At 32.9% G+C, this 24,904-nt stretch overlaps 1 protein-coding gene across 1 annotated transcript in view; it reads right to left on the bottom strand.

Moving 5' to 3' along the window:
• Nucleotides 1-24,904, bottom strand: part of LOC148305091 (serine/threonine-protein phosphatase alpha-2 isoform) — a 67,786-nt gene that overhangs the window by 37,927 nt on the left and 4,955 nt on the right. The gene's annotated exons all lie outside the window — the stretch shown is intronic.

Genomic DNA, 24,904 nt, shown 5'->3' with positions numbered 1-24,904 from the left:
AATCACAAAAAATGGTCAGAGTGAAAACAAACGCACTGGAGGTACAAGGTTCGATAAAACATATCATATAATAACTACATTATCAAGATATTTTTATGTATTTTTTTGGCATCTCAACATAGATGACGAAGAATATGGAAGGCTGAGGACCGTCATAGGTTGGTTTAAGTGATCACTTTAGACACGTGTAACATTCACCAATTCTACCCATTGTTGACAACCACACTACTCAAATTCTTGGAAGTTCTATATATATATATATATATATATATATATATATATATATATATATATATATATATATATATATATATATATATATATATATATATATATATATATATATATATATATATATATATATATATATATATATATTTATATATATATATATATATATATATATATATATATATATATATATATATATATATATATATATATATATATATATATATATATATATATATATATATATATATATATATATATATATATATATATATATATATATATATATATATATATATATATGAATTAATTTCGAATCGTTGTTCTTGAATCACTAGAACTTCACTTGAGACATTTATTGGTGAGATGAAAAGAAGCTTTATTACTGAGCAGAAACTAATAGCAGAGATAATCCAGATTTGTGCACAAGTATTTGGACGCACTCAAAATGTTGAAACAGAAAAAATAAGTTTTTCTTCGAAATAAATATATGGTTTTGAAAAGAAAAGAGTTATTGAAAATAAGGATTTGATATATTTTTTTGCCAAATTCCAATATATATTCTTAAAAAAATGTGCGCGGACAACACGTACCGACTTTGTATATTTGAGAGTACACCCTTAAAGAGAAACAGTAGGTATTGTAATTACTATAGGAGAAGAAAAACAGAATAGCAGTATTATTAGGCAGTATTGATGTAATAAATCATTTGGGTTGAAATCTGAGTAAGCACTAAAAAAATATCAATTGACAAATATCGTATTTGACACAACAATGTCATTTAAAAAAAATGATTCATACGTGATGACAATTAGATTTCTACTCAGACAGATGCATTTCATCATCAGGCCAGAAAATAATAAAAAAAATTGTTCATAAACATACAAATAATTTCATATGATAACAGAAGAGATATTTTTTAATCGTAAAAAGATAAGCAAATCGACATTCCATATTGGTCGGATGTTTTCAATATAGTGACTCATTTCATTTAAATGTATTATTTATTTGTAAAAAAAATATTTGTTATATTGGAATATATATGTGAAACAAATAATAAAAGAAAGAAATAAAATGCGAGAGAATTGTCTAAAAATTTACTCAATTATTGTAGTGACGATGTAATTAACATATTTAAAAAATATATTATACGACATTTTTTAAGCAGTATCGATAAAATTAATAAAGGCGTGTTGAGATGGTTTGGACATGTGAATCGAATGAATAAAGAAAGGGTAGTAAAATAAATTTATAAGGCGAATATGAGTGGTGATAGAAGCAGAGGAAGACTGAGGAAAACAATGGCATGATCAAGTATTCCAAATTATCAGGTCAGGAGTCGAAATAACAGGCGTATATGTGTGAATGTGGAAGATGCGACGATTGTGTGCAAGGACAGATTGGTGTGGCGTTCTATTCTCTCTGCCTACCCCTGCGGGGAAGCGGAGTGATGGTTTGTTTTTCTGTTCATATTATACAATATCAGGATGGGTAAAAAAGACAGAATACCAATTCTGTTGAGTATTGAAACATCAATTACGCGATTAATTAATTTCGACAGAATATTCATGAACACAAATGTTGTACCGATTACGACATTGAACAGGAATAAGAATTTGAGTTTAATTCATTATTATAACAAGCGATCCCAATCGAAACAGCTGAAGTGATAATTTAATATATATTGTGTGTGGGTGACTCGAGGCGTTAGCGTCTAATTATGATTGAGTTTATTCATTCGTTATGTATTTTTATAAATCACTTTCACAAGTGTCGAAATTTTAATTACAAGACAAAAAAATAATACAATTTAAATTCAATTATTTGCTCTAAAGATATTGTATGCTGTCATTGTTTAAAAGTAAGTCTGAGGATAATGTAGTTGTTATCTATGATTAAAGATAATGTATTTGATATATATATTTTAAAAAAAAAAATCTTTATTTAGTTTTGGAAAATACAATATAATATGTAATTTCAGAGATAAAATCTTTATAAAAAAGACAACGTGTCTTTATTTTATTGATTGAGGTTTTAGCCGCGATCTGCAACGAGTCGAAGATGGCAATTTCCAAAGGATCCGTTTTAAGAGATTTATCATACCTGATGTCGCATGAACCATAAGGAAAAAACTGAATCACTCTGAATCACAAGGAAAAAACTTACAAAATAATAAAAGTTATAAAAAAAAAACAGAATTAAATGTCATCAAAGTCTAGTTTTTATGATAAAATATAGGGATAGGTCTCCAAATAAAATATCTCAAAATTAATTATGAAATTGCCTTTTACACAATTTGGCTAACACACAACTGTACAATCTTTTAACAATTTAAGATTCCACCGATCCCACAAAAAAATGACAGCTGTTTTACAATGTATCGCGTATGTAAAAACTTGACTTTACTTTAATTAAGGAAAAACGTTATGGCCATACAATTATTCCCAATACCCAAAATCACCCTTAATCTTGCCAAAAATGTAATTATCCCCAACACCTACTATATAGTCACCTTGGTCTTGCCAAAAATGTGATTATACCTTACACCAAAAATCTAAGGAGTTTAATCTTGCAAAAAATGTAATTATCCGTAGCACTGAAAATCTAGTCTCCTCAATATTGCCAAAAATGTTATTTTGTATATCTTAACACCCCAAATCTAGTCACCACAATCTCGCCAAAAATGTAAATATTCCTTATATCCAAAATCTAAGCAATTTAATCTCGAAAAAAACATAATTATCTCAACACCCTAATCTTGCAAAAAATGTAATAATCCCTAACACCCAAATTAAAGTCACCTTAAATGTCGCCAAAAATGCAATTATCCCCAAAACACAAGTCATTGCCTCGTCGCTCGGCGCATTCGATCATCAGTTTGGTCGCGTGCGCGAAAGATATTTCAGAGCGTTCGCAAACTTGATTTCGATCATCGTCCGATCACGTTGCAGCGCGGGCGCGCTTTGGCGTGTGCACTTTCTCCAGCATCCGATCATCCGGTCCCGACACCGCGAGTTGAACGACCCCTCCGCGCCTCGAAACCGGTGACCATTGTTACCTAGGAGATTCGCTAATTACTCAGCCAAAGTAATTAGCCACCCGCCGAAAGAGAAATTGTTTCCGCTGTCCCGCTGTGATAATGCTTCCAAGTGTAAACATAGTTAGCTAATTGGGCCCTCGCTGGCCGACAGAAGAAAAGGTATTGCCATGGATTTTCCTAGAACGACATCTAGAGTAGTGGTTCCCAGGGTGGTCCTTACGGACCCCCAAGAGTCCCCGGGATATTTTAGGATACTCCCTGAACAACGTCAGGGAGTCCGCGCAAGGTTTAATATAAAAAAAAAATGTGTGTTTTTTTTTTATTAATATGGAAGTTATAAAAAACAACAATGAATACATTATTCGGTAATTTTAAAACGAATTTTGTGAACGGTAATAATTCCATCTTCCTCATTTTTTATATTATTTTCAATCTGGAGTCAGACATCGAATGGGCAGAAATTGAAAATAGGCCTTTCGAAATATGTTTCAAGGACTATTTTACAATTTCGGCCCAAGAGGACATTTATTGGCATTAAAACATGTTTGAATTTCCATACTAAACTATTAACCGATGACGACTAAACGATTAATATTAGAGTTTCTGCTCAATATAAAGCTTCTTTTCATCTCACCAATAGATGTCTCTAGTGAAGTTCTAATGATTCAAGAACAACGTTTCGAAATTGGTTCATATATATATATAGAACTTCCAAGAATTTGAATAGTGTGGTTGTCAATAATGGGTGGAGTTGGTGAACGTTACACGTGTGTAAAGTGATCACTTAAACCAGCCTATGACGGTCGTCAGCCCCGTAAATGCCCAGACTTCCATATTCTTCATCATCTTTGATGAGATGTCAAAAAATAATATGATTAACCGATGATTTGCAATTCGGCTGTCCAAATTTAAAACACAGTAAGGGACATTTTTTTGTAGTAGGTTTTTTTTGCATTTATGGACTAAGTTTATAGACTCTACTTAGTCCAAAAATGCAAAAAAAAACCTACTAGAAAAAAATGTCCCTTATTGTGTTTTAGGTACTGTGGTAGTAGGTTTTTTATTTGCATTTATGGACTAAGTAGACTCTACTTAGTCCAAAAATGCAAAAAAAAACCTACTACAAAAAAATGTCCCTTACTGTGTTTTAAATTTGGACAGCCGAATTGTCCTACAAGAAATGTCGAGAAATAAACTTCCGTTGTTCCACACGTTACAATATACTCGTAAGCCGACATCAAACAACGGTACTTAGCGTACTATACTCATCACCAGCGGCCAGTGGCCCACATATGGCCACATTTCGACTTGCTGAAAAACAACGAAAGTTGTAATTTGTCTGATTATTTCATGTAATGACCTAATGACTGCCCACAAGGCAAATTGACCACTTTGCCAGTTATATAGAGAAGACGAGGCGATGCTATGCGTCCAAAATTAAATTTATACTACATAATATATATTAATATTGCAATTACTAAAAACATAAATATTTTTTTACCCTTCTTGAAGAGTAGTTATTTTTTGGGCTTTTTAAAAATTTATTTAAAAAATAAATGTTTTCACTTTTGTATTTCCGTTTTCACATATAATATCATATGAAATATAAATGATATAAAAAAATCAATTAATCTAAAATATTGATTACTGCACAGTAGCACTTTTCTTATACAATCCCAATAACTAATTACCTAACTATTACGCCGCTTCCGAGCAGAGGTAGGCAGAGAAAAAAGAAAATAGAACGCCACACTAATCTGTCTTTGCACACAATCTTCGTCTCTTCAAAATTTGTATATCTTCTCATACATACACGCCGATTATTCCGGCTCCTGACTTGACCACTTTCAAGTATTTGAAATAATTGATCATGTCAAGATTTCCTCGGCCTTCCTCTGCTTCTATTACCAACCACATTTGCCTCATAAATTTGTTTCAATGTGGGACAGTTAAACACGTTCACATGTCCAAATCATCTTACCACACCTTCCTTAATTTTATGAAAAATGCTAACTCAGCCTTGCATTCATTCATTATATAGGGTCCGCCATCTAAAGTTTTTTTTTTCAACTAGTGCTTATTTCGTGAATGGTAACACTTAGCTCATGTCTGATTTGACAGATAATTAGTTTTATCCTTCCGCTGAGCGAATATGGTTGTGTATACGCTTGAACAACGCTGGGAAATATTGCGACATTACTTTGAAAATCATGGTAATGTTGCAGAATGTGTGCGAAAATTGCGTACGGTTTTTGGAAGAAGAGAAGCACCGTCAGCTCCGTATGTTCGTTATCTTGTGAAAAAAGTGAAAGAAACTGGCATCCTCATCGATAAACCAAAGCGTGAAAAGCCAAAAACAGTGCGTACACCCGAGAATATCGATGTTGTGGCAGAAAGTGTGCGTGAAGCGCCATCAACATCAATTCACCGTCGTTCTCAATAATTGAACATTTCGGAGACATCATTGAGACGAATTTTGCATAAAGACCTTGGTATGACGCCATACAAAGTCCAATTGGTTCAGGAGTTGAAGCCAACTGACCATCCAATGCGTTTTCGCTTCGCTGAGTGGGCCTGCGATCGACTTACAGAAGATGCCGATTTTGCCAAAAAAATCATCTTTTCGGATGAAGCTCATTTTGATCTTGGCGGGTATGTAAACAAGCAAAATTGTCGTATTTGGGGCACAGAAAACCCGCACGCATACATTGAAAAGCCGGTACACCCAAAACGAGTCACTGTTTGGTGCGGATTTTGGTCCAGAGGCATAATTGGGCCATTTTTCTTTGAAAATGAGCAAGGAGTGGCCGTTACAGTCAATGGCGATCGTTATCGGGCCATGTTGAACGGATTTTTGTTCACAAAAATTGAAGAGGAGGATATTGGCAACATTTGGTTTCAACAGGACGGCGCTACGTGCCACACAGCCGAAGCTACACTCGATGTTTTGCGCCCTGTTTTTGAAAAAAAAAAGTTATTTGGCGGACCCTTTATTACAATTCGAACATTATACAACGTTTTGCCGCACATTCGCTGAGAGAATGCATTTCGACTGCACCCAGTCATCCTTCTTTGGCTACTCTTTTACATCCTTCTTTCGCTTTACTCCATGCTTCACTTCCATACATCATCAATAATATAATCCCACATATTTGGAAAATCAATAAAATTACCATTATTATTGAGTTATTGAAAAGTGGGTACAAATTGACGGTTGGTTATTAGAAAAATACGCCGCAGGGCCTAAACTTTCTCTGCGATAACGCTATGATAAAGAGTTATCTACTATTAATAGTTAAATGAAATAAATTTTATTCGATCAAAATCCACATATCGTTGGCACAATTTATCAGCGTTACTGGCCAAGGTTAGGTAATTACCTATTACTATGGGAGTAATTTTTAGAAAGTTTCCCCGAATTCACCTAGATCAATCATACCCTGTCAACAACAGAGACAAAACTGAACAAACTTTCCTCTACCAAAAGTGGATATCGCCATAGCAACAAGAAATTAGCGAGACATGCAGAAAATTACTTTATTAGACGCGATGGAAATTATTATCAAAAAAATATTTATTGCAGTTTGAAAGACTTGCTCGAATTCATAAAACCGATTAAAATTTAATATAGTAACGAAAATTCCTTGAAAAATGGATCCTTCCCTTGTTTTCTTCTCTCATCAATTAAAAATATTATTTTCCTTGGAAATTACTGGCGAAACGAACGCATGTAATTGAAAACAATACAAACGCAACCGAATTCGTTTTTATTAAAAAAAAATTCAACGACATAAGTCTTGAAATCAATTCCCAGGGGGATGAAAATAAATAGTAGTTTTTTTTTAGATTGCTTGCTTATTATGTTCAAGGTTTATAGATCATTACGTGGATTTTTGTTTCTTCTAGCTAATTCAATATGTTTTTATTTGAATCTGTGTTGGGCACAGGAGGGATAACCTAGTATAGTAGTCATTAATAAAAAGTAGTGGTTTTACAATCTAATTTAAGATTATCCTGGGCTAGTCCATGAAGCGCAGGAGTGATCACATTGCCTTCATGTAAGTAACGATCAAGACAACACTGCATCAATACGATGCAGGGCCCTATGCACCATCGGGTGCGGAAAAAGGTTAGAAAAAAAAAGTTTGATAAACTTTATTGTTTCTAAGGATTCATTTATGAAAACTCCAAATTGGCAGTTGGCTTTAGTTAGCCACTTGAATTTTCAATTCCTGACGAATATTGTATTATTTTTGAAAACTCGAAATACGAGCGATACCGAAATAAAAACACCGAAAATGTATAGGATATTGACAGGTCAGAAATGAAACGTTTGTTGGATGTTTTTCGTTACGTTAAAAATGAATATTTAATCAGTTTCGAAGAACAGACCCACCAGATAATGTTTAATCATCATTTGAAAGAAAGTGTTGGCCATACACAGCTCGAGCGAAACAATTCAGTCGACGCGTTTAATCGAATATTAAAATACGAGGTAATAAAATGTGTTATTTGAAAAACACATGCGCGTAACGCAAGAAGATTACGCTCCAGTATATTTGCACGCGAAATTGTATAGATACAATTAGTAATAATAAAAAAACGGAAATATCTACTGAAAACCGGTTACAATTTAAGAACGCTAATAAAATACAGTGTTGCATAGCGAGGAGCGTGTATCAATATTTGCCATCCTTTTAAGAAATGTTATATCTCTTTTGTTACTAAACTGAGATGGATTTTTTTTATTCATACTGTTTAATATTTTTTTTTTCAAAACATGTTGAATAAATGTACATCATTTTAAAATCAATGTATAAGTCATTCCCATTGGAAAATTGACATACTTTTACGGTTTTAAATATTGAAATATATGACAATTATCAAATTTACAATCTGTAGAGCGACATTTTCCTAAAATGAAGTACAGAAATGATTTTGCGAAAAAATGCGATTTTTTTTTAGAATAAAAATTGTAATTACTTTTTATTTAATTTTTTTTTTGTTATATCCCTTTTAATAACTATTTTCTTTTCAAAACCATACATGTATTTTGAAGCTATTTTTTTACTCGAAACTTATTTTTTCAATACAAAAACGGCGTTTTAAGAAAAACCATGTACATTTTTTTTTAAAATTGTCTATTTGGCAGTCACCCAGTGAAAGGATGTTTCTGCCAGTGTCATATATTATTTTTATTTACAAGCATAAAAATAATAGAAAATAATAATAAAAAATAATATTATTTATTGATTCGGCATTAACTTTGTGGAATGACATGATTATTTTATTAAAAATTAAACACTTGAATAATCCACTTAATTGAGTTTTATTGTATTTACGACTAGTTTCGAAAACGACAGTTGTTTTCATATTGTGGTACAAATTAAAACTTAATCTGTACTAGAAGATGAAAACAATTGTCGTTTTCGAAACTAGTCGTAAATAAAATAAAACTCAATTCAGAGGATTATTCAAGTGTTTAATTTTTAATAAAATAAAAATTAATGCACAATTCATAGTTTAAATGCATTTAGCTTTATCATTTTAGAAATTATGCCCGCAATTCTAGAATTAGGTTCAGAAAGAAGGGTGGGTACTTGGGTGGGGAGTTGGATTCCTGCCCGTGTTAAGCTATTTAGAAAGTTCTCCTTCTCTGTTGTCAGCGGACACTGAAAGAACGTGTGGTTTGCATCCCCTATATCTTGTCCACATTCGCAATATGGTGATGCAACGCACTTCATCTTATAAAGATGCACAGGCAGTGAGCAGTGCCCAGACACATTAAATGTTACATGGGTTTAAAAAAAATAAAGTTATAAGCTATTGATAACTAGTCCTTAATTCGCATATGAATAAGTTTTAAAAGATTATACAAACTCTTGATTGAGAAGATCAAACGGCTAAAATTCATTAAGGACGTTCGTACGCGATTTTGGCTTCGAGTCGTCCTTAAAAATTAATGAAATCGATCGAGCAAAAGACGAAGTATATTAGAGTAAAATGCAAATCTAGAGAAATAGTAAATGATAATATCTCAAAGCATTATTAAATTAGAGCACTGAACGGTTTGTATTTTGCATGAATAACGGAAATCATAAACTAAAAAATCATGCGTTCTAAATACACAGGGCCTGAGCTGAGAAATTGTACATGAACTAAATATGGAATCAAACACAATGAAGCATTGTTGAAATATTCACGATATTTTAAACATTATTTATTGCCTTAAGATTTGAGCATTATTAGGCGATGTTAAATATCGTATCGAACATCAACGAGACACATAGTGCCATTACAATATATTGCCTATGCCAAAATTAACCAGCTTCCTGACATATACATATCGCTCACTCCTTTCAAGAACGTCATAAATAAAAAATCGACAATTTTTAGTTGTGCATGTTTTTGGAATACCCAGAAAATGCACTATATCCCAGCAAAAAAGGCATATTTTTAACTCAATATTTACCCGCTACAGGGCAGAAAGTGTTGTTTTTGCACTTTAAAGAAAACGTATTGTTTAATATTTTTTTTTAAATATTTCTTACTAAATATTTATAAATGGAGAAAAACATTCAGGTTTTACGTAAAAAGATCAGTTGCACAGTAAAAAGTTCAATAAGTGGCTTGATATTTATTTTTAATACATTTTATTATATTTTTAAACTTTAAAAACGATCTGAAAAATCAAGTTTATTGATATATGACGTTCTTGAAAGGAGTGAGCGATATGTAAAATAGAACCCATTTAAAGATCTAAAATGAATGAACTGAAAAAAAAACATTTTATGGAAAGATATTTGATTTTAATTAATGTTTTACTTCGTAAATACCACTATTTAAAATAGTGGTATTTACTAAGTAAAACATTAATTAAAAATGGATAGATTTTACCACAAAGTGACTGCCGAATCAATTAAGGAAAGATATTTGTGTAAGTGATAAGTTATATTTTCTCTTTTTTCCTTTAAACATGATTTCCTTATGTTTTTAATATGCCTATTTACTATACCTTTTATTGCTTTATATTATACATTTTGCCCAGTGATTTCTTGTTTGTAACTGTTTTTCAGTCAGGTTAACCTTAATCCCATGTCCCAAAATTAATTGAAATTATTCATCGGGAATGTGTGACTTATGTATGTAATAAATTAAATTATTAATCGGTAACATGTTGGCAGTTTTGCAACGCAAGGTGGGTGAGTTCCGAAATCGGCGGAGCAATCCATACGCAGATAAGGGCCTTGTGAATTAACAAAAATATTCAATTTATCAAAGTAAAAACATTGGGAAAGTGTTCGGTTCTTACATGGATTGTCAACGAGGTCGAAATAGAAGACAGGTACAGAGGTTACCAAGAAATTGGGCTTGTATTCGTGAATTTATCGAGAAAAGCACTCTCTATAATTTATGCTGAGAAATAAAAAGCAATTAGCATTTCGAGAGAATAAGAAGAATATAATTATACGCATTTTTTATTATTATTAATGTTGCACATTCTTCTTCTTCTTCATCTAGACCTTGTGGCCTGTTTTTAAGAGGGATTAGCCTCCTGCGATGTCGATTCCCAGCTATCGACCCATCGCTTTGGTGGTCTACCCGAGAATCGTCTACCATGGGGTTGGCCGTACAGTGCGATGTGGTGGAGTCTGGATGGTTCCATTCTCCTCACATGCGCATACCATTGTCTCCTTCGTTGCCTTCCCCACCTAACGACATCTTTGATCTCGCATATTTCCCTGATCCTGGCGTTTCTTGTTCTATCTCGAAGACATATTTTATATTATTTTTTTATCTCATCAAATATGCAGTAGAATATGGAATACGGAAGTATTTGGATACACTCAAAATGTTGCATATTTTAATATGATTTTTATTGCATTTGCAAAAATTCTCTTGCTTGTAGATCTATAACGCAATTTAATATCAAACATAATAATGCAGTACTTTGTTTTCTTTTATGGATAATTTTTTGCATGGCTATCCGAGTGCTTAAATTGTCTTTTTTAAACATTGACATATTTGCGGTTTGTTCTATTATAAACCAACTCACTAACTAACCATCACGTTGCTTCCCCGTTGTTAGGAAGAGAGAATAGAACGCCACACGAATCTGTCTTTGCAAGAAATCTTCGCCTCTTCCACATTCGTTTCTTCTCCTCATACACACCCGCCGATTATTCCGACTCCTGATCCGACAACTTTCAAGTATGTATTCAAAATACTTAAATATGCCAAGAATTCCTCGGTCTTCCTTTGCTCTCATTATCAGCCACATTCACCTCATAAATTTGTTTTACTATTCTTTCTTCACTCATTTGATTCACATGCCCAAACTATCTTAACACACCTTACTTCATTTTATTGATAATGCTCATCTCAGCCTTGCATTATTTCCTTATATCACCAACCGAACATATTTTCATACATCGTTTTGCTGCATATTTGTCTGATAGAACGTATTTCGACTGCATTCAGTCTCCTTTCATCCTTCTTTTGCCAACTCCATATTTCACTTCCATACATTAGGGTTAACGACGGCGATACTGGAATGATCATGTAAATAGAATGTCAGATGACAGACTTCCACATATCGCCCTTCAAGGAACCCCTAAAGGACGCAGACCCCCAGGCAGACCTCCAAAAAGGTGGAACAGCCGGGAGTCAACATCCCAAGAGCTACAAGCGGAGCAACAAACAGATCCTTAGGATCAAGAAAAACAAGAAGAAGAAGAAGAGCAGACATTAGGGTACCAATACATAAGTTATTTTATTTATTAACACGTTGTCGGCTGGACACGGCATTTGCCGTTTTTCGCGGACTGTCGGTCAACTGCGGGACACGGCAAATGCCGTTTTTGTCGACTGTCGGTTATCGGCGGGAAACGGCAATATACGGGTTTGTTATCAGCAAGAAATATAACGCCTTGTAGGGTAATCTGCTACCTGGGTGCTAGGCGACAGTGTGTTGACGTTATTTGAGATGCCTTGTCCGGATTAACTGGTGTGTCGCTTGTAAAGGCATCGCCAGAAATCCAGAGTTTTTATGCGATATTAATCTCCAGTTTAGTTTGAGTCATTTCACGTATTGGACTATTTTTCATACCGCTCGCACTGTTTTGTTTACTGTTTGGTATTTTATTATTTGAATATATTGTAGCATTGTATAGGGAATGATACCTCGGAGGGGAAGACTATTTTTTAGAGTTTACAATGCTTCTAAAATTGTGAAATACGGAATACTTAATTAAAAATTATGATTATATTTTATTTTTGATGATCAAATGTCATATATGATTTCTTTGAAAATTTCAATCGAAAATATTATTTGGTTTGGAAATTGTGTCAATTTTAAGAAAGCGATATATTTTTGCACTAATCGCGAAAAACGTCCGCTATAGGCTAGAGTCTATTGTTCGAAGCCGACTAGAATGTGTTAACAGATTATTGGTAAAAGTTAAAGTCAAGCAACGTCACCGAAATATTAATAAAGCCAAGCTAAATTGGGCCCTAATCGATCAAATAAAATGTATCGGGCGATTATTAATTTAGCGTGTCAAGACCCCATTAGAGATGTGTATCTCTCTGCCCGGCCAGTGACAGTAATGTATCCAAGGCTGGTCGTGACATTGGCGTATCGATCCGACCCCCGATTGCACACTGGGCTGCTAATAAGGGACGCCTTCAGTGCTGGTAATCGCTCGACGGGATAATGGGCCTTTGTCAGACGGGAGGAATATCTAATTGAACATACTTATTTTTTCATTAATTGATTCGGCAGTCACTTTGTAGTAAAATCTATCCATTTTTAATTAATGTTTAACTTAGAAAATTACATAAATAATTAAAACTAAGAAACAGCTCCTACCCCCTCTTCAACCTTCAACGTCCCAAGGACCCAACTCTAAAATTTAGAATTAGCTTCACATACGGTGTTTGAAAATGATGCGGAATGCATCGAAACACGTGTCACAGTAGATTTTAAGAAAAAGTGGTATTTACTAAGTAAAACATAAATTAAAAATGAACATACTCAACCTATAAAGGATTGTACAAGACTCGTTTTGTGTTTATAACAGCCGATATAATCAATATTTTCATTCATCATTTTCTTTTGGAAAATTCGCCTTAAAAAAAACGTTATTTTCGTAAGTTGGCAATGAATGACGTCACAGAACGATGGAGTTATTTTAATGTTGGTGTCATTGCTAAATTATTGGCGGCTCTATTTGTTGATGTCTATGGTCAACCCCTATGGTCCATCCCCTCATATTTGTGTAACACAAATGGTAGTGTAATGGTAAACAAACAATCCATACTACTACTATTACAGCTCTAAAAACCATAGACAATAAACCATATGACGTCATAAAACGTTGACGTGTGACGGAAATTTGATGACGTATGCGAACGCACGTTTTTCGTTTTATAAAAATATCGTTTAATAATACAAAGTTTAAACCTTCATATATCCCTTATTTCTCTACATATTTCAATGAGAATGCTACCAATAGTGTAGTTATTTTTCATATTAATTTATTAGCCAATAATCACAATTCGTGATATTTATCCATTAAACGTGGACAATAGTCGGCTGTCCGAACTTAAAACACAGTAAGGGACATTTTTCTTGTAGTACGTTTTTATTGCATTTTTGGACTAAGTAGAGCATCTACTTAGTCCAAAAATGCAAAAAAACGTTCTACAAAAAAAATGTCCCTTACTGTGTTTTGAGTTTGGACAGCCGTAGTGTCGTTACGCGTAAACAGCGGCGGCAGCGGATTATCGACCATCTGAGACGTAAATAACGATTTATGAGGACATCACTATCGAAGTCGGGTTCAGGCGGGATAATTAATAGCCCGCAACTTGATTTCCTATGAACCCAGGTAACATTCAACGTAATGATTTTTTTTGCTTAAAACACCGTTTTTGTCTTGAAAAAAGAGTTATTGTCGTTATTGAAAGGAAAGGAGTTTTAAAAAATTACAAAAAATATATTCATAATAAATTAATAAGCCAAATTCCGATAGATACTTAGTACAAGACCAATATAAACCTTAATATATGTACCTACTATTTTCTACGGTTGTGTAAAATAATAGACAGTGAACATGAAAATAACAACAAAAACAAAAAAATAAAGTAAAAAACAATAAAAAATGAGATTGAAAAACATTGGACATTCGTTGTTTTTGTTCTGAAATCTTCGATCGATTTTTCATTTGCTGATATTTTGTGAAAAATTTCGTGTTTTTACCAACTGGTTTCGACAAGCATCCTGCCATATTCAGGGATATATCGCCCACTCCTTTCAAGAACGTCATAAATCAAAAAACTTGATTTTTCAGGAGAGCGTTTTTAAAGTTTAAAAAAATACGATGTATTAAAAATAACTATCAAGCCACTTATTGAACTTTTTACTGTGTAAAAGATCTTTTTAGGTAAAATCTGAAAGTTTTTTCTACATTTGAAAAATATTTAGTATATTTAAAAAAATTATTAATCAAAACCTTTTCTTCAAAATGCAAAAACAACACTTTCTGCCCTGTATCGTGTAAATATTAAGTTAAAAATACGCCTCTCTTGCTGAGATATAGTACATTTTCTGTGCATTCTGAAAACATGCACAACTGAAAATTGACGATTTTTGATTTATGACGTTCTTGAAAGGAGTGAGCGATATATGTACTGACCGTCAAAAGCTGTAGGAAAAAAATACGAAATTAAAAGTGGTTCAAAACCGCGTTTTAGTTTTATTTTACAATGCTGTGTAATGTACCAAATAGTTATTTCGGGTTGACTATTTGATACATTACACAGCAAACTTAGATTAGAAAATACAGGAGAGATTGTTTTACACACGTAAAGTGGTTTAATTAAAATGGTTCGATTAATGAACGTAGGTTTGTTGGGAGATACTTTCTAATAAAATAAAAAATTACATAACGAGTTCGCTAAATGGATGTCGTACGTAATGCCATTTCCTAATAGACAATGTTGCTAATGGTTCGGAACCCACGCGACCCCGACGTAATCGTAGACTTCGAGAAGCACAAATTTAACAAAAATAAATAAAATCGGTTTTAACTAATAAACGAAAAATGGTTAGTGATAAAATTAATGAACAAAAACGAAATAAATTATATTTCAATTGATATTATAAAGAGAGAAAAATTGTTTTTATATAAATGCTGGATTTGCTCAAATTTTATTTACTACATATATCGCTCACTCCTTTCAACAACGTCATATATTTAAAAAATCGACAATTTTCACTTGTGCATGTTTTCGGAATGCCCAAAAAATGTACTATATCCCAACAAAAGCGGCATATTTTTACCTTAATATTTACCCGCTATGGGGCAGAAAGTGTTATTTTTGTATTTTGAAGAAAATGTATTGTTTAATTATTTTTTTTGAATATACTAAATATTTTTCAAATGGAGAAAAAACCTTCAGGTTTTACCTAAAAACATCTGTTGCACAGTAAAAAGTTCAAAAAGTGCCTTGATATTTACTTTTAAAACATTGTATTATATTTTTAAACTTTAAAACAGTTCTCCTGAAAAATCAAGTTTTTTGATTTATGACGCTCTTGAAAGGAGTGAGCGATATGGTATACCCAACAAGAGGATAAATTAGCGAGATGTAGAGTTGTGAAGCTTGTGATTAATCAGCCGCGGTAATTTTTAAGTATTTAAAATGCTCTAATAGTCTAATTTACATAATATTTTAATTTTCACGAGCGCCGAAAGAGGCGCTAGACTGTGCGCGCACGGCAGTTGCTCGGCTTCAGATCATCTGATGAAAAGATATCGTGTAATTACGGTAACGGAATTCCGTTCCGTAATCGGTACTTAGTAGCGAGAAGCCATTCGGGTTCGCGATTTGTTTTCACTGTCAAGAGTGAAATTGTGAAACCTGCCTAGTGCTTCGCTACCGTCACGACCGCGTCCACTCGTCTGGCGTCTAGTCTCTAGGGCGGGCCGATATCGCTCACTCCTTTCAAGAACGTCATAAATCAAGAAACTTGATTTTCCAGGAGAACGTTTTTAATGTTTAAAAATATAATACAATGTATTAAAAATAAATATCAAGCCACTTATTGAACTTCTTACTGTGCAACAGATCTTTTTAGGTAAAACCAGAAGGTTTTTTCTCCATTTAAAAAATATTCAGTATATTTAAATAAATAATTAAACAATACCTTTTCTTCAAAATACAAAAACAACACTTTCTGCCCTGTAGCTGTTAAATATTATGATAAAAATATGCCTCTTTTGCTGGGATATAGTACATTTTCTGGGCATTCCGAAAACACGCACAACTAAAAAATTGACGATTTTTGATTTATGACGTTCTTGAAAGGAGTGAGCGATATGTGAAACGCCCAATATCGTACTATCCACCATCATTAGTCCAATGGATCTTTGTGAGACGGGAGGAATATCTAATTTAACATACTCAACCTATAAAGGATTGTATTAGACTCGTTTCATGTTTATAACAGCCGATATAATTAATATTTTCATTCATCATTTTCTTTTGAAAAATTCGCCTTCGAAAAAACGTTATTTTCGTAAGTTGGCAATGAATGACGTCACAGAAACGATGGAGTTATTTTAATGTTGGTGTCATTGTTAAATTATTGGCGGCTCTATTTGTTGATGTCTATGGTAAAAAATGAAGACAATAAATACTAAAAAATTAATTTAATGAATTATATACACGTTATACAAGAAAAAACATAATATAAAAAATAATAAGTATAAATAAATTATATCACCCACAAACCAAAAAACAATAAGTACTTCTCCAAGCAGAAGAGCTTAGTCTCTTTATTGGATAGAACAGAGTAGTAATGTCTATAAAATGAATGAAATAAATAAAATATATGTAAAAATGAATAATACATTGAAATATATTAAAAAAATAACTGTCACAATTTTTTTTACTGAATTTCTTGAACGCACATCTGTCCAAAATAATATATTTAAGTGTCTTTAGTAAAAAAATTCTCAAGAAACCAACATCTGCTTATATTTCTAATAGCAAACAAAAATGAACGTAAATTTTTGTTTTTAATCTACACAGAAATAGCCATACAGATTGTCACTGCTCCAATTTATAATTAATAAAATATATTATATAATAATAATCATATGCATACTTTTGGCAACACGCTCCGTGTAGGATGATTCCTGAAAGATACGATTTATATAAATATGTATCTTCATATCTCATACGACTATCAAGTTCAGTGATGTTTATTTATTTAAGAGAAAAAATGATAAAGTAGACAGACATCAGCTGAAATGCGTTCTCTCAGACTAACGTGCGGCAAACTAAAACAAGACTCACGTGTTTGATCGTCTGACTAAGTGTTAATTTGGGCATTTAATATATTTAGAATAGAAGTGTTAAAATTGTTGAATACGATTATCATCATTGTTGCATACCTTTGTTATCTAGGTAAGAAAAAAAAATACATTATCACTTGAAGATAAAACTAAGTATCACAGATAATGAAATACGATTGATTTATTAGCAAAAATAACGAAAAAGAATCGTTAAGTCTTATTTCATAAGGCAAAACAGCTGTCACAAAATTAATTAATTCAGTAGGATCTCTCAGACAAATCTGCGGCGAAACGATGTGTGATATATCGCACACTCCTTTCAAGAACGTAATAAATAAAATAAAAACTTGATTTTTCACGAGAACGTTTTTAAAGTTTAAAAATATAATACAATGTATTAAAAATAAATATCCAGCCCCTTATTGAACCTTTTACTGTGAAACAGATCATTTTAGGTAAAACATGAAGGTTTTTTCTCCATTTGAAAAATATTAAGTATATTTATAAAAAAATAATTAAATAATACCATTTCTTCAAAATGCAAAAACAACACTTTCTGCCCTGTAGCGGGTAAATAAAAAGTAAAAAATATGCCTCTTTTGCTGGGATATAGTACATTTTTTGGGCATTCCGAAAACATGCACAATTGAAAATTGACGATTTTTGATTTATGACGTTCTTGAAAGGAGCGAGCGATATGTTCAAACGGTGAAATCAGGAAAAAGCACAAAGATGAGATGAGCGTCATCGATAGAATTAAGAATAGTGTTGAGATAGTTTGATGAACGAATGGGTGAAACAATAAAAGTAAAACAAATTTACGAGGCGAATGCAGTTGGACGTAGAAGCAGAGGAAGACCGGGAAAACTTGGCATGATCAAGTATTTCAATTTTTTGAAAGCGGTCTGGCCAGAATGATCGGTGGGTATGTACGAGGAAATGCATGAATGTGAAAGGAGCGATGAGTGTTGCCAAGACAGATTGACGTGCGTTGTATTCTCTCTGCTTACCCCTACAGAAACGACGTGATGATTAGCTAATTAGTACATAACGAGTGTTTAACTCCCGAGTTGTCGATATGACGTAGATTGCAATACTTTGTAGTATCCGGTGCCAAGATTCGGCCGGTAAATTACTCAAATTCTCAGTTAATTCCTACGGCACATTATTTCATATTGGTTACAATGATAAAGGAAAACACTTCGTTTTTTACCACTTGAGTTTTATTATTGAGTTTTATTATTGGTAAAAAACGAAGTGTTTTCCTTAATCATTGTAACATGTCATACCACAAAGTTAATGCCGAAACAATAAATAAAATTTCATATTGGTTAGTAAGTTTTTTTTCTGTAGCAGTCAACTTAGAATTCGTTGCACCGTAGACCACCGGAGAGGTCACATATCTGTTCACGCCCGATTTTTTAAAAAGAAGTATTGGATTTTTTTGTGTTTTAGAAATAATATTTATATAAAAAATATACTCCTATCCTTTCAATAACTCTTTTCTTTTCAAAACCATATACATAATTATATATTTCCAAGAAAAAATACCTTTTCAATGTAAAAACGATGTTTTTAAGAAGAAAAAAAAACGTAAAATGTTACCTGGATTTAGAGAAAATTGAATTGCGATTTAAAGAATACTGGACCTCAATTCGCAATCGTTTGTTTTTTTCTCTATAGTACTCAAGTTTTTTTCTTCAAATTTAACGAGTGTAGGTGTAGTGTGAGTGTGTGCTTCCACATTAGGTTTTTACCACTAGCCGTCGTTAAATTCCGCACACGACACAATGACATGCAAGAGTGCATTTTATTTGGCAAGGTGTCAAGGTTGGTATCCATCATCAGTTACTGCCATTAAAAATAATAATTTACAGGTATAAATAAACCGCGCGTGTAACTGATAAATACATATGTTGCATTTACCGAACGTTAAAATAAAAACAACCGTTAGTTTGTTAAAAACCTCAAACAGCCTTAAGCTATTCGACGATTGCTTTAAATATGTCGGGTTGTGGTCCCGTGGTAAGTGTCGCGGACTCTTAAGTCAGAGTTTCTCGGTTCGAACCCACTCTACCACAATTTGATGCCTATTTCCAATAATTAGCCGCTCAGGCTCACAGAAATAGTATAACATTGAAATATTTGTGCAAATAACAAAAACACAAATATATTCTCATATTATTTTTTGACATTTCATCAAAGATGAAGAAGAATATGGAAATCTGACGACCGTCATAGGCTGGTTTTTACATCTCACCAATAGATGTCTCTAGTGAAGTTCTAGTGATTCAAGAACAAAGTTTCTAAATTGGTTCATATATATAGAACTTCGAAGAATTTGAGTAGTGTGGTTGTCAATAATGGGTAGAATTGGTGAATGTTACACGTGTGTAAAGTGATCACTCAAACCAGCCTATGACGGTCGTAAGCCCCGTAAATGCCCAGATTTCCATATTCTTCTTCATCTTTGATGAAATGTCAAAAAATAATATGAAAATAACTCCTGTAATTGGAGATAATCCAGATTTTGTGAACAAGTATTTGGACACACTCAAAATGTTGTAAATATATTCTCTTTAAAAAAAAACTTTTGACGCAAAGTTGCATAAAACAATCGAGTGTTTTCCTTCCAAAACAGCTTTTTCGATCGCAATGGCAGGGCCATCTGTTCAAAGTAACAGTTACTCAAGCAATATTATTCACAGCTCTTATAACTATTATACAATTTCCGATAGTACAATAATTTCGGATAATTTATATTGCACCATTTTCGTAAAATGGTACCTATTATTGTCAGTCGAAATTTTAGATGCTGTTAAAATCATATAAAAGCAGTTAAAATTTTAAATAAAAACGTCAATCCATTGATTATTCTTTATCTGCCCGTTTTTTTTTATTCCTGGCATATATTACATTAGGTTGAAAAAAAGATGACGAAAAATGCCAAATGACATCGATGACATTGGAAGGCTGCGTTTGTCGACAGGCAAGTGTTCCGTTTCACTTGACAATAACAAGAATTTTACATTCTAAACGCGTCATGACAATATTTATTGACACAGGTTAATTAATCAGCATGTATTTTGTACAATATTTATGCAATTTTCAACATGCCACTGTTTTAATGTCCAATATTCGATAAATCCCAATTTAATTTTATTCAAACCCAGGTAACATTTGGCGTAATTGTTTTTTTTTCATCTTAAAACACCGATTTTGTATTGAAAAAATAATTTTTTCTTCGAAATAAATATGGTTTTGATTCAAAATTGTATGTATAGCTTAGAAATCAGTTTTTTTGTATTCATTAAATATATATAAAACCATACTTTTTACTTTTTCATCTTTTATGTTTTTTTATGTTTCTAAGTTTTTAATTTTATTTTTAAATCTTTTTGTTTTCTGATAGTCGAGTATTTTGTATTTTTTGTATTTTATATTAACACTAATATTCTACTTAAAATACCTATTCTATTCTTACCAGTATCCTTTACTATGACTTAAATTATATTGTATACCCCACACACAGGCCATGCCTTTGTGGGATATTTTTTTGTATTTATATTTTACTCATATTTTTTTTGTATTTGAATTTATGTCATGTTTGTATAATGCAAAAAAAAAGAAAAAAAAAAATACCTCAAAATTCACTTTATTACTTTCCCTTCTAAAAAAAATCTGTTTTACAACGTTCTGATTCAGGACCCCTTGAGATCGATACGAATGTCCCATTGTATGGTCAATGTCACGGCGCGTCACGGTGTCACACCCTTCACGCATGAATGCATCACGTGCCAATGCGATGAAACCTGCATGCCATTACGAGCGTTGCATTGGACTCTCGGATGGACCAATTAGCGACATCCTGCCGGAGGAGCAAGTCTCGCGACACGACCGGTCGGACATTTGGGCTGAATAATAATATCGTTGCGATAAATATCTCTCAACTGACCCCTCGCGTCACTTTCCAAAAACATCCCCGTTTTATGGTAGTTTATCGGCTGCGACAGAAATTTTATATTGCAGCATAATAAACTAACAAAGACAATCCGATCTAGATGAAGTTTTACTCACAGAAACTAGTAGGAAAGGATGCAAAGCTGAGATGAGCATTATCGAGAAGATTAAGGTATGGGCATGTGGATCGCATGAGTGAAGAAAGAACAGATGAGGCGAATGCGGTAGGTAAAAAAAAGCATAGGAAGACCAAGAAAAACTTGGCATGATCGAGTATTTCAAATACTTGAATTTTATAGTATGTATGAAGAGATGCATGAATGTGGAACAGGCTAAGATTGTTTGCAAGGACAGATTGGTGTGGCGTTCAATTCTCTCTGCCTACCCCTGCTGTGAAGCGGCGAGAAGGTCAGTTGGTTTTTAGTCAAAGCTAGTGCGAGTACGGATATGCAACCTTTGCTGCTCTTCTCCTTTTCCCTCCCATCGAACGTATTCCGATCGTATATTATATAAATCCCAATTAACACTGCAGATGCAGTGCTCTATACACCGCTGGGGCGCGGATACGGCCCAGAACACGAGTGTGGTACGAACGAGGTCTACCTAACGTGTCAAGGTTTGATATATGGTAGAGACCGCATCATGACCCTTTTACAGTCATTCATGTTTATTGTTCGTATGGTTAGTTCAAGAATGTAACATGTATAAAACACACAAGGACGACATGACACATTATTTAGTTTTTTTGTGTATAATATGTTAAAAAGAGCTTCGTCGACAAGTCACAAAGTGATTTGGTGGGTCACCGCAATTTTTTTTTATTCATTATGTAAATGAATTTATGAATGCATGTATGTTTGAATGTAGTGAATGTACGTTTACATATTTTTAACAAGATTGAAATTCAACAAAAAAAAGATTTTTATAAAATATCGATATATTATATGTGTCGCCTACTTTCAAAATCCGCCAGATCCATGTAAGTCGATTTTACAAAAAATGCAAAATTCTCCGGCAACATTTATGTTCAAAAGAATCATTAGATCCAATATTATGCAATAGAAAATTTTCCTATTATTATTATTAAAAAAAATCAGTATTTAAAAAAAAAACACGAGACCCAAATCGATAATGACATCATCTTAATTTTTGACTTATCCCTGCTCTCTGATTGGCTGATATGGGTCAGAAGGCCAGTTCCATGAATATAGCGGAATTTGAAATATAACGCTGTTTTTAAGTATTTTTTAGCAGGGTTTTCAAGTATATAAATATTTTAAACAATAAAACCCACAATTGGCATTCCGATAACTTATTCATTTTTAAATCTTATAAAATTGGATCTGGCGGATTTTGAAAGTAGGCTACACATATCGCTCACTCCTTTCAAGAACGTCATAAATCAAAAATCGTCAATTTTCAGTTGAGCATGTTTTCGGAATGCCCAAAAAATGTACTGTATCCCAGCAAACGCGGCATATTTTTAACTTAATATTTACCCGCTACAGGGCAGAAAGTGTTGGTTCTGCATTTTGAAGAAAAGGTATTGTTTAATTATTTTTTTAAATATACTAAATATTTTTCAAATGGAGAAAAAACCTTCAGGTTTTACCTAAAAAGATCTGTTGCACAATAAGAAGTTCAATAAGTGGCTTGATATTTATTTTTAATACATTGTATTATATTTTTTTAACTTTAAAAACGTTCTCCTGAAAAATCAAGTTTTTTGATTTATGACGTTCTTGAAAGGAGTGTGCGATATGTTCCATGTCCGACGACATAGCCGCTCTGGGAGGGTAAAAACTGTCCGCAAGCAGCAACCGACCGGAAGAAACGAAAGAAGGGGAAGAGACCTACATCCAGCAGTGGAGGTCAGAGGGCTCATGAAGATAAAGAAGAAGAAAGAGTATGAGAGATAAGGGGTCAAGAGAGATGCTTTCTTTTTCTACTAGTAACACACAACTACGTCACGAAAGTGGCCGGTTGTCATACAACCGGTCAGGCAGGACGCGGTAAGCAACAATTTAATAATATTATCATTATATGTGACTCTATTGAGAAAACGTTGCGGTCGGTCATAATTCATGCGATAACAAAACAGGAAGACGATGCTTACACCGGCTAATCGTCTGTGTTTTTTGTCGCTTCAATTTTAAAACGAAATGAAAGAAAAATCAAAGGTCAAAGAAATTGATTACGGACTAAAACAAAACATGTGCACATAATTCGGTTGTCCAAACTCAAAACACAGTAAGGGACATTTTTTTGTAATACCATTTTATGCATTTTTGGAATAAGTAGATTCTAGTTAGTCCAAAAATGCAAAAAACAAACGTACTTCAAAAAAATGTTCCTTCCTGTGTTTTAAGTTTGGACAGCCGACTTACTTATGGAATGTAAGTGTTCATAGTTATTTTTATTGACGAGATTTGTTTCACATTCACATGTGCATAAGCGTAATACTCGTAATAATACACATCGCTCACTCCTTTCAAGAACGTCATAAATAAAAAATTGTGAATTTTGAATTGGGCATGTTTTCGGAATGCCCAGAAAATGTATTATATCCCAGCAAAAGAGGCATATTTTAAACTTAATATTTACCCGCTACAGGGCAGAAAATGTTGTTTTTGCATTTTGATGAAAAGGTATTGTTAATTATTTTTTTTAAATATAATAAATATTTTTCAAATGGAGAAAAAACCTTCAGGTTTTACCTAAAAAGATCTGTTGCATAGTAAAAAGTTCAGTAAATGGCTTCATATTTATTTTTAATACATTGTATTATATTTTTCAACTTTAAAAACGTTCTCCTGAAAAATCAAGTTTTTTGATTTATGACGATCTTGAAAGGAGTGAGCGACATATCAACCAAAGTCCCTTCAGTACGTTGCTCACATTCAGTTAAACATTTTGCCTCCTCATGTCATAAAGGTAATCCCTGATAAATATCGATCATCTAAATTCAATTAAAATAAAACTTGAAGGATTTTTGATAGTAGGCCTTAAATATTATAGTGTTGTGTTTCATTGTCACTCCTTATGATATTTACACCTCTTATTTGTATAGCATCTTGGTGTGGCGTCCTATTCTCTCTACTTACTCCTTCAGGAAAGCGGCGTGACAGTTAGTTAGTTATATATCTAACTAAATCGTTACGAAGCTTCTCCGCCGAGGTAGGCAGAGAGAACAAAACGCCACACAAATATGGCTTTGCAATTTTTATCTTTGTTTGCGAAAAAACTTTGAATATATATTTTTTCCATTTTCATATTTTTTTGTATATAAGGGTCTGTACACGTGTTT

The sequence above is a fragment of the Brachycentrus maculatus genome, unplaced genomic scaffold (assembly GCF_059751285.1).
Source record: "Brachycentrus maculatus isolate JH-2025_06_01 unplaced genomic scaffold, ASM5975128v1 h1tg000285l, whole genome shotgun sequence".
Lineage (NCBI taxonomy): Eukaryota > Metazoa > Arthropoda > Insecta > Trichoptera > Brachycentridae > Brachycentrus > Brachycentrus maculatus.
This window is presented reverse-complemented; position numbering and strand designations above follow the sequence as displayed.